The sequence below is a fragment of the Cricetulus griseus genome, chromosome X, assembly GCF_003668045.3.
Source record: "Cricetulus griseus strain 17A/GY chromosome X, alternate assembly CriGri-PICRH-1.0, whole genome shotgun sequence".
Classification (NCBI taxonomy): domain Eukaryota; kingdom Metazoa; phylum Chordata; class Mammalia; order Rodentia; family Cricetidae; genus Cricetulus; species Cricetulus griseus.
Window position 1 is genome coordinate 125,538,660 of NC_048604.1, and position 10,846 is coordinate 125,549,505.

General features: G+C 44.0%; 1 long non-coding RNA gene across 2 annotated transcripts; it reads right to left on the reverse strand.

The window, feature by feature from the left end:
• Positions 1–209: 209 nt before the first annotated feature.
• LOC118237794 lies at positions 210–8,139 on the reverse strand. Of its 2 annotated transcripts, none has more exons than XR_004771512.1 (4): positions 7,222–8,139; positions 6,347–6,454; positions 1,551–1,699; positions 210–265 (listed from the first exon to the last, which is right to left on the reverse strand). It is a non-coding gene; the product is annotated as an uncharacterized LOC118237794 (long non-coding RNA). The 2 variants fall into 2 exon arrangements; XR_004771513.1 differs by lacking the exon at positions 210–265 and adding an exon at positions 915–1,259.
• Positions 8,140–10,846: the final 2,707 nt, after the last annotated feature.

Genomic DNA, 10,846 nt, shown 5'->3' on the forward strand with positions numbered 1-10,846 from the left:
TGTGGTTCTCTATTGTACCTCAGCCTCCCATGTGCTAGGCTTACAGGTGTATGTCATCACGCCTGGCATTTCCAGCCAGTTTCTTGATGGGGGATGTCCTGTATATGTTTCTCTTATTGGTTAATGAATAAAACACTGTTCAGCCAATGAGGCAGGAAGATAGGTGGGACTAGGAGATGAGGTGAATTCTGGGAAAGGTAGGCAGAAGAGGGTCCGAAACAGTCTCCATGTAGCCGCCAAAGGAGTAACAGGTCCGGATCCTTCTCTGGTAAGATAAGACCACATGGGAATACTTAGATCAATAGAAATGGGTTAAGAATTAAGACAGATCTAGCCAATAAGAATCCCTAGCCACTGGCCAACAGATTTATAATTAATATAGCATCTGTGTGTGAGTGTGTTTATTTGGGGTTGAGGTGGCTGTCAGACTAGGCTGGTGGAAGAAAACTTAGACCAACTTTTTCTTTTCTTTTTTCTTTTAGATTTGAGATGAGTCTTGCTAAATTCTCCAGATTAGTTTTGAACTATAGCCCTTGGTAGCCTTAAACTTTCACTATTCTTTCCTTCCTGACAATTTTTATTTTGTGAGATAAGGTCTCAAGCTGTATTGCCCTGGCTGGCATGGTCCTCACTATGTAGACTAGGCTGTCCCAGAGATCTGCCTGTATCTGACTCCAGAATGCTTGGATTGTGCTGTCATGCCGGTCTGTTTACTTTTTTGAGACGGTGTTTCATATAGCCTAGGCTGGCGTCAGATTTTCTGTACAATTAAGGATGATATTGAACTCCTGATCCTCCTACCTCCACCTCCCCAGTGTTGGAATTACAGGCACATACCACTCCTAGTGTATTTACTTTTTGTTTTATTTTCTTTTTTAGTACCAAGGATCAAATTCAGAGCTTCACATGTGCCAGGCAAGTACTCTACCAGTGAGCTATATCAGCAGTCCTGGAGCACAACTTTAGTCAGTAGTTATATATTTATTCATCATATTGCGAATGTAGCCTCCCAAATGATTTTCACTTTGGGGTATTACTAGATGCCAGCATTAGAAATAAAGAAATGATCCAATTTCCAGAGCTCAGTGATGTCCTCAAAATAGTGTTTGATGTATAACAGACTTCCTTCTCAAATGTCACACAGTTTGCCTCCTTCACTTGCAGTTAGCATTTTCCAGCAGTGTCTTCCACACCATCTCGGATGTGGCTTGCTGCCTATTCCTGATCTTCCTTTCTAGCCTTGGCCTCTTTCTCTGCAGCTATAGAAAGAAACATGTCGAATGATGATGCTGTCGACACAAACATCTTGCTGTTCTGAGTTTTTGTGGTTACAAGAGCACACATGAAATGGCAGTGTAACCTAAATTTCATAGAAATACATTTTCAGATTGCTCAGTATTGTATTTAGTATTCTAGGAAGCATATAATAACAATGGATGAATTATTGAGCAACGAGAAACAGTAAGAGCTGGACACATAATGGCTGGCAGTCTGTATTGGAATCTCTGTTGATTGTGTGTATGCCTTTACTCATTTTTGGTAATTCTTACTTTCAAAGAGAAATGATTTCAGGCTCCTGGGCTTGCATTTGGATCATCAGTCATTTGTGTCCATGGTGACTCTGCTGTTTCGGTTCTGGGATCCTGTCAAAGCCATGGAGAAGTGGCTGGAGACGCAGATGGATGACTCACTCTAATCTCTGGAACGAACAAGATGATTACTGAAAGCTTTTCTCAGTGATGGGTACTATCTGCTTGTGCTGACCTTGCCCTTTGACCACCACTGTCAGGCCTGGCCTGCCTTTGCAGTTTGATGGAGACTTCAGAATGCCCTCCATTGAAGTGAGTCAAGGCTAATCTCAATGGAGTAAGCTCCGTTGTTTCCTGCTTGGTGAAGATCTCCTTGGCTAATGTTAGGAGCTTAGAATCTGCCACTGAGCTGCTTCATAATCCATGTGGCTAAATAGAGGCGTCTTGGGGTTACAACTAATACAGACAATTATAGTTAGGTCACCACATCTGCAGAACACACATAGTCAATCAGTTCTCTTTCTAGTCCACTAGTTTTCTTGTTTAAGAAAAATGGTGGCTTTGATCCCAGGACTTGGGAAGCAGAGGCAGGCGATGTCTGTGAGTTTGAGGCCAGCCTTGTTTACAGAGCTAGTTCCAGGACAGGTTCAAAGCTACAGAGAAACCCTGCCTCAAAAAAAAGGAGTTGGGCACAAGCAGTGAGGGCCCACAGAGAGATGATGTTAGATAAAAGATCTGCCTAAAAGAGACCAGCAGAGCTGCCAGATAGAAGCTCATCCGACTCAACTGCCTGGAAACCACCGTCTGCACCTGCTGAGCTTATACAGGCTGTCCTCTACGTTCCAGGCTTCCAACTTTTTTGACCTGTCGCCCACACTGAAGTAGGATTTTAGTGATGCAGCCAGCTGTCAGTCAATTCTGCACCGGGGTGTAACTTTTCACCCATATTCCTGTGAGTTACTCTGATAAAACTCGTTAGTTCATCAGGTTGGCAAGTTTAGGGACTGCAACGCCTGCTCTCTAGTCAAGGACGTGGAGAGGTGATGAGGAAACCGGATGTGCACCAGTTATCATGTGATTTCAAGGAGGTGGGAGCATCTGTCTTCATTATTTAATTGCTCATCCACTTTTAAGACATAATCTCCCTGTGTATCCCAGGCTGCCTTGAACTCTCAATCCTCCTGCCTCAGTATCTTCAGTGCTGGGATCAAAGGTCACCATCCCCCGCCTCTCTCTTTCTGGCCTCAAAACCCTTTAAAGCCTTTTGTGGGAGAATATTTGAGAATAAAGCTGAAGCTGCTCACCAAGCCTGATGACCTGAGTGCTGGCCCTTGTACCCACAGAGTGGAAGGAAAGAGTGAGTTCCTTGTAAGTTTTCCTCTGACCTCCACGTGTGTGCTATGTCATGGGCCTCTTCTCCCCCACACAATAATAAATGTAAATAAAATAGAAGACTGTAAGAAAGCTAAGTGCTTTCAGCCAGAGCTGCCATCTTTCAGCCAGAGCTGCCAGTAATTGGACAGTGTTGAGTTTCAAAGTCAGGACAAATGAATGAGGTGCCTATTTAAACTATTAAAACAGACCTGGCTGCCAGGTTCTCTCAGCATCCCCCAGTCCCTACCTGTTATAAGATGTGGCTCCCATACCCCACCCCTACCATGAACTTTCCAACCCAGAGGCTACCCTTCCCCTAGAGGCTCTTCCCTCAATAATCCAGCCATGTTGGTTACCAGTCCCTTTTCACGCTTTTGGCTTCAGGGCTGCTGCCCCTGGTCCTCCTCTCACCTGCTCCCTTCCTACATGGCCGAGCTCAGCCTGGTCATGTCCACTCTGGATTCTCCCAGATGGATGTCCATGCTTCTGACTATGCTCTCTCATATACCTGCAATAAACTTTCTCCTCCACCATAAAAAGAATGAGTTGGGTAATACCTCACTTGACAAAGTGCTTGTCTTACAAACACAAGGACCTAAGTTTAGTCCCCAAAACTGTAAAAAGAAATGTCATGATGGTGCATACTTGTAATCCCAGTACTGGGGGAGCTGTAGACAGGTATAGTCACGAGGCTAGCTGACCAGCCAGCCTAGTCTACTTGGCAAATTCCAGGCTGGCTGGTGAAAGGCCCTGCCTTTTTGGGGGGGGATAGGGTCTCCCCACATAGTGTTTGCTGTCCTGAAACTCACTGTATAGCTCAAGTTGTCCTCAAACTCACAAAGATCTGCCTGCCTCTGCCTCCCAAGTGCTGGGATTAAAGGTGTGTGCCACCATGCCTAACAAGACCCTGTCTTTTTTTTTTTTTTTTTTTTGGTTTTTTGAGACAGGGTTTCTCTGTGTAGCTTTGGAGCCTATCCTGGCACTGGCTCTGGAGACTAGGCTGGCCTCAAACTCATGGAGATCCACCTGCCTCTGCCTCCCAGTGCTGGGATTAAAGGTGTGCACCACCAACGCCTAGCAAGACCCTGTCTTAAAACAAAATAAAATAATTAACTACAATGATTGAGGTTGTCTTTTGACACCGTCCCCCCACACACAGAGGAACCCCCTCTCCGTATTGGTTTTTCCTGATGAATTTGCCAGCATCACACTGTCATCTCCCCAGTGGACTGTGAAATATAGGGAATAAGAAGGCTGTGGCCGAAGGAAGCATGAATTTACCCTTCCAATCCTGCTGAGGCCCCTGGGCAGAATGAGCCTCTTGAACCATTGGAAATGCCACTTTTCTCAGAGGCTATTTGCTTACGAGAGAAACCTGAGCAATCATGTAGAAATGTCAATTAGCCACTTTTCAAAATTACTGTGGAAAAATGATGCTTTTGTTTTGTTTTGTTTGAGCCACAATCTCACTGGGTAGCTCAGGCTGACCCTAAACCAGACTCAGCCTCCCCAGTAGGCATTCCAGGTGTGCATCACCATACCTGGCTGATGCTTTGGATTTGAATTCCCCATCACAGCTTTGTTTTCACCAAGAAAACCTAGGATCTTCCATCTTAACTTCCCCACATTTGTTCTTATGTATTTTTCTAAGTCTTTGCTATGGCACTTAGATCCATAAAACTTAAAAAACTTAATATTCTTTCTTAAATTTAGAAACAATCATTTTACATATCAATCCCCCACCACTCCTATTCTCCCATTCCCCCTACCAATCCACCTCCCCAACCACTCCCCAAGGATGGTGAGGCCTTCCATGGGGGAATCATCAAAGTCTGTCTCATCATTTGGGGGAGGGCTGCAATACTATCCCTCCATAGGGAATGGACTCCCGAAGTCCATTTGTGTACTAGGGATAAACACTGGTTCCACTGTTAGAGGTCCCATAGACTGCCCAGGCCTCCTAGCTGGCATCCACATTCAGAGGCTTTGGTTTGGTCCAATGCTGGTTCCCCAGCTTTATGCCTGGAGTCCGTGTGCTCTCACTAGGTCAGGTCAGCTGTTTCTGTGGGTTTCTCCAGCATGGTCTTGACTCCTTTGCTCATCCCTCCTCCCTCTCTACAACTGGATTCCAGGAGTATGGCTCAGTGCTTAGCTGTGGGTATCTGCTTCTGCTTCCATCAGCTACTGGATGAAGGTTCTAGGATGGCATTTAAGGTAGTCATCAATCTCATTATAGGGGAAGGGCATCAAAGGCAGCCTCTCCACTACTGCCTAGATTCTTAGTTGGGATCATCTTTGTGGATCCCTGAACATTTCCCTAGTGCCAGATTTCTGTTTAAACCTATACTGGCTCCCTCTGTTAAGGTATCTCTTTTCTTGCTCTCCTCTATTCCTCCCCTGTCTCAGTCTTCCTCTCCTCTTCTCCCCACCTCCCCCCTCCACCCCATGCTCCCAATTTGCTCAGGAGTTCTTGTCCATTTCCCCTTCTTCAGCGGAATCTAAAATGGCTGAAAGACACTTCAGAAAGTGTTCAACATCCTTAACCATTAGGGAAATGCAAATCAAAACAACTCTGAGTTACACCAGCCAGAATGGCTAAAATAAAAAACACCAATGGTAGTCCATGTTGGAGAGGATGTGGAGAAAGGGGAACACTCCTCCATTGCTAGTGGGAGTGCCAACTGGTACAGCCACTTTGGAAATCAGTGTGGAGGTTTCTCAGGAAAATGGGAATAAGTCTACCTCATGAACCAGCAATTCCACTTTTGGGCATATACCCAAAGGATGCACACTCATACAACAAGGACATTTGTTGAACTATGCTCATAGCAGCATTATTAGTAATAGACAGAACCTGAAGCAATCTTGATGCCTCTCAACTGAAGAATGGATAGAGAAAATGTGGTACATTTACACAATGGAGTACTACAATGGAATCTTGAAATTCGCAGGCAAATGGATGGAACTAGAAGAAACCATCCTGAGTGAGGTAACCCAGTCACGGAAAGACAAGCATGGTATGTACTCACTCATATATGGATATTATACATAAAACAAAGGATCACCAGCCTACAATCCACACCACCAGAGAATCTAGGAAACAAGGAGGACCCAGAAAACTTTTTGTTTTGAGAAAAGGTCTTAATACATAGCTCAGGATGCCCTTGAATTCTTGGCAACCCTCCTAACTTCTGCCTCTTCAGTAATATTTTGTTTGGCATTTGTAAAAACTCCCTATTTTTCCACCAAAGATTAAGCACCAAAGTTGCTTTTTTTTTTACAGATAATATTTAGTATTTAACATGCATTCCTTTTTTAGACCTTAAAAATAATTCCAGCCGTACTTGTCATAATTCTGCTGTACTTGTCCCAGTTGGTTGTTGGTTCACTCACCCTAAAGTACAGCAAAATAGCTTGCTGCACTTTTAAAGGGGCACACTTACTTTTTTCTCTTCAAAACAGGGTTTCGCTGTGTAGCCCCGGCTGTCCTGGAACTCACTCTGTAGACCAGGCTGTTCTCAAACTCACCGAGTTCAACAGCTTCCCGAGTACTGAGATGAAAGGTGTGTGTCATCACTGCCCATGATTGTTTTTTAAACAACAGTTTGTCACCCCCTACATTCTAATGCATGCAACAAAGACTCATCTGATCAGGGGACAGTGTGGTTCAGAAGTGACATCTTTGTTTATTCTAGACTGCTGGAGGGGATACCTGCAATGCAGCAGGATTGTGATAGGCCTTAATGTGAAGCAAAGTTTAAATTATATTAATTTTAACTTTAATTGTTTCATTTGCTTTCAATTTATTTTGAAAGAATAATTATATTTGAAATATTAAATATAATTCAAATTATTCAATAAATAAAAAATTCAAATTCAAAATAAAATTTAAAAGTTCAATATAATTCAAATAACATATGAAAATAATTCAAATTATACTTGAGAAAATAATTCAAGTGTATTTTAAATGGTACCATTGTGTTTTTATTTACTTAGACATATATTTCAGTTGTGTTTTTACATTTATTTGTTTATTTAGCAAGAGAATGCGAAAGTGTACGTATGTGTATGATCATATGTATGCCATTTTGAATGCGTGGAGGTCAGGGGACAACCCGGTGGAGTCAGTTCTTTCCTTCCACTGGGTGGATCCCAATGATCCAGCTTAGGTCATTAGCCTTGGTGGCAGGCACTTGCTGAAACAAACTCACTTTGTAGCCCAGGCTGGCCTCAAACTAATGGCAATCCTCAAACCTTGTCTTCCTAGTGCTGGGATTATAGGCATGCAATCACCCTCCCCCCAAGCACAGATACTTACGTTGTTTTTAAATCCAGAAGCAATGATTCCAATTTCAACTATAATCTTTATGACTCAACACATCAAGGAGAGACATCAACAACAGAATTAGTCTAGACATTTCCATACACACCGACTTCAGAGAGCGAGCTGTCACAGTCCTCTGCCCACTGTTGTGCTTTCAGCAGCATGTGCTTGGTAAACTGGGACTCAAGCCAGTGCTCTCACCTCTAGTTCTTGTATGACTTATACTCTGATGTGCACAGAATTCCAGGAAAGACCGTAAGTGACGAGGAAAACATATGGTGGTGGGCAGCAGAAATGGATTAATTCCTAGTGTTTACACAATATAAAATGTGGAAGGGAAGCTTCAGTCTGAACATGTTTTCCTTCATCTATAACTATACAACTGGGACTTAATGTTTACACTAACTAAAAGGAATACCCAATATGAAATGTCACCGTGTGGTGTCAAAAGCGAAGGAGACATACTCATTTCAATAGGATTTTAAAATAGATAAGGCGCCATATATCTTGTGATAAAGCACTTGCCTAGCATGCACAGGGCCCTGAGTTCCACTGTCAATGCTGAAATGAAATAAAATAGGACAGGTAAGATGGCTCAGTGGGTAAAGGTGCTTGCTGCTAAGCCTGATGACCTCAGATTTCTGGAAGCCATATGGTGGAATAAGCCTCTTCTGGCCTTCCTATGTGCCAAGAACATACATTATGCATAGACGTACTCACAGGCAAAATACTCATGCACATTAAATAATAAAATCCATTTTAGTAGTCCATCACCTTAACCACTCGACCACCTCATCACCAATAAAATACAGTTTTCTTTCTTTTTTTAAATTTAAACTAGAAACAATCAAGCTGGGCGCTGGTGGTGCATGCCTTTAATCCCAGCACTCCGGAAGCAGAGGCAGGTGGATCTCTGTGAGTTCCAGGCCAGCCTGGTCTCCAGAGCAAGTGCCAGGATAGGCTCCAAAGCTATACAGAGAAACCCTGTCTTGAAAAACCAAGAGAGAGAGAGAGAGAGAGAGAGAGAGAGAGAGAGAATCTTATTCCATATATCAATCCCAGTTCCCTCTCCCACCCATCCTCCCCTGCCCCTCACCAACCCCCCATCCACTCCCCAGGGAGAATGAGGTCTTCCATCGGGGAATCACTAAAGTCTGTCAACTCATTTGGGGCAGAGCCTAGGCTCTCCCCCATGTATCTGGGCTGCAATAGTATCCCTCCACAGGAAATGGGCTCCCAAAGACCATTCATGCACTAGGGATGAACACTGGTTCCACCTCCAGAGGCCCCATAGACTGCCTAGGCCTCCTAACTGACAGCCATATTCAGGGGCTCTGGTTTGGTCCTACGCTGATTCTCCAGCTGTCTGGCTGGGATCCGTGAACTCCCACTTGCTCAGGTCAACTGTTTCTGTGGGTTTCCCCAGCATCGTCTTGACACCTTTGTTCGTCACTCCTCCCTCTCAACAACTGTATTCCAGGAGTTCGGCTCAGTGTTTTGTTGTGGGTGTCTGCTTCTGCTTCCATCAGATACTGAGTGAAGGCTCTAGGATGGCATATAAGTTAATCATCAATCTCATTATAGGGGAAGAGCATTTAAGGTAGCCTCTCCACTACTGGTTAGATTCTTAGTTGGGATCATCCTTGTGGATCTCTGGACATTTCCCTAGTGCCAGACCTCTCTTTAAACCTATACTGGCTCCCTCCATTAAGGCATCTCCTCTCTTGCGCTCCTCTATCACCCCCCCAACACTCAATCCTCCTGATACCCCATGCTCTCCTCCCCGGTCCTCCTTGCCCCTCGCCCTTCTTCTATTTCCCCCCACCCCGTGTGGTACATTTACACAGTGAGTACTATTCATCAGAAAAAAAATGAAATCTTTAAATTTACAGGCAAATGGATGGAACTAGAAGAAACATGAGTGAGGTAACCCAGTCACAGAAAGACAAACATGGTTATGTACTCACTCATATATGGATATTAGATATTAAACAAAGGATAACCAGCCTACAATCCACGCCTTCAGAGAAGCTGGGAAGCAAGGAGGACCCTGAGAGAGACATACATGGTCCCCTGGAGAAGGAGAAAGGGACAACATCTCCTGAATAAAATGCATTTTAAAAATTCCAATGTTTGCCTGGTGGTGGTGGTGCACACATGCCTTTAATCCCAGTACTTGGGAGGCAGTGGCGGGCAGATGTCTGTGAGTTTGAGACCAACCTGGTCTAAAAGAGCTAGTTTCAGGACAGCCTCCAAAGCCACAGAGAAACCCTGTCTCTAAAAACCTAAAAAATTGCCAGGAACGATCATTGCTGTATAGGACCTCTTGTGCAGATTGCCAGCAGTTTTTTGGAGTAGCCCATTATGTTAAAAGAATGGCTACCTTCAGTCCCAATCAATCTTTCCCTCCCCAACTTCCTGATAAATAGCACCTGGGCTTATAGAAGTAGCTAATAGTAACGAAAGAAACATTCCAAGGTCAGGTTACTTAGCAACCCTACCTCTCATTCACTCTCCTCTTGCCTTATCTGCACCTGCACTATCGACCTTGCTAGCATAGCATCCTGCACTCTGCTTGCCTTCAAGGACTCAAGCACAGGGACATTCTGCGGTTTGGTTATCAGGCAAATGGCCTCTCCCTGCTGAATTCTCGCCCCTCACGCTTCCACTTCAACCGCTATATAAGGTTGCTGAGAAAAATAACATTTTGCAGTTTGATCAGAAATCCTGTCTTGTCATCCTTTCGTCTCTTGTTCCTATTCATTCCAGGTCCTTCGAGATTTGGGTTCTCATTGCAGCCCTGCTGGCCCGGGCAAAAACAAACAAACAAACAAACAAACAAAAAAACAAACAACAACAAAAAAAAATCCAATGTGCGAAAGTTGCTTTTGTGTTGAACATGTACACACTTTTCTCTTGTTCATTGTTCCCTAAACAATACAGTAAAGTGACTGTATATCACATCTGCTTTGTATTAGGTGTGGTAAGTAATCTAGAGAGATTCGATACAAACTCTATGCCGTTTCATATAAGGGACTTGAGCATCTGGGGATTTGGGTATCCCTCCCCCTGCAATGCTAACTGCCAATTATATCATCAGGGAGAGCCCAGGCTGTGTGAGCCCCTCCCATCTAGCTATTGTTAGCCACATGTCTTTCTCCTCCCCAATCCAGTATGGTTTTTCTCTATGTAGTTCTGGATGCCCTGGAACTTGCTCTGTAGACCAGGGTGGGCTTGAACTCACCGGGACCTGCCTCTGCCTCCTGAGTGCTGGGACAAAAGGTGTGCACCACAACTGCCAGGCTCTTTTTTCCGATGTTTTGAGACAGGATTTTCCTGTGTTAGTTTGGGCTGACCTCGAAACTATGATGCTTCATTTACCTCAGCCTTCCAAGTATTTCTTATCAAAAATTTTCTAGGAAATATACAGTTAAGGATTCTCATCTTCCTTTTAGAATCTGTTCCATCACACTCCACATTTGAGCTCCTGTTGGGTTCTTGACTCACAGAATTCCATCCCTTGAGGGTGTTGACCTATGAAGGCAATTAAACACAGGAGGCCACTGGGGGAAGAACTATAGGAAAAGGTGACAATGAAAAGATGTTTCATCAAAATGCC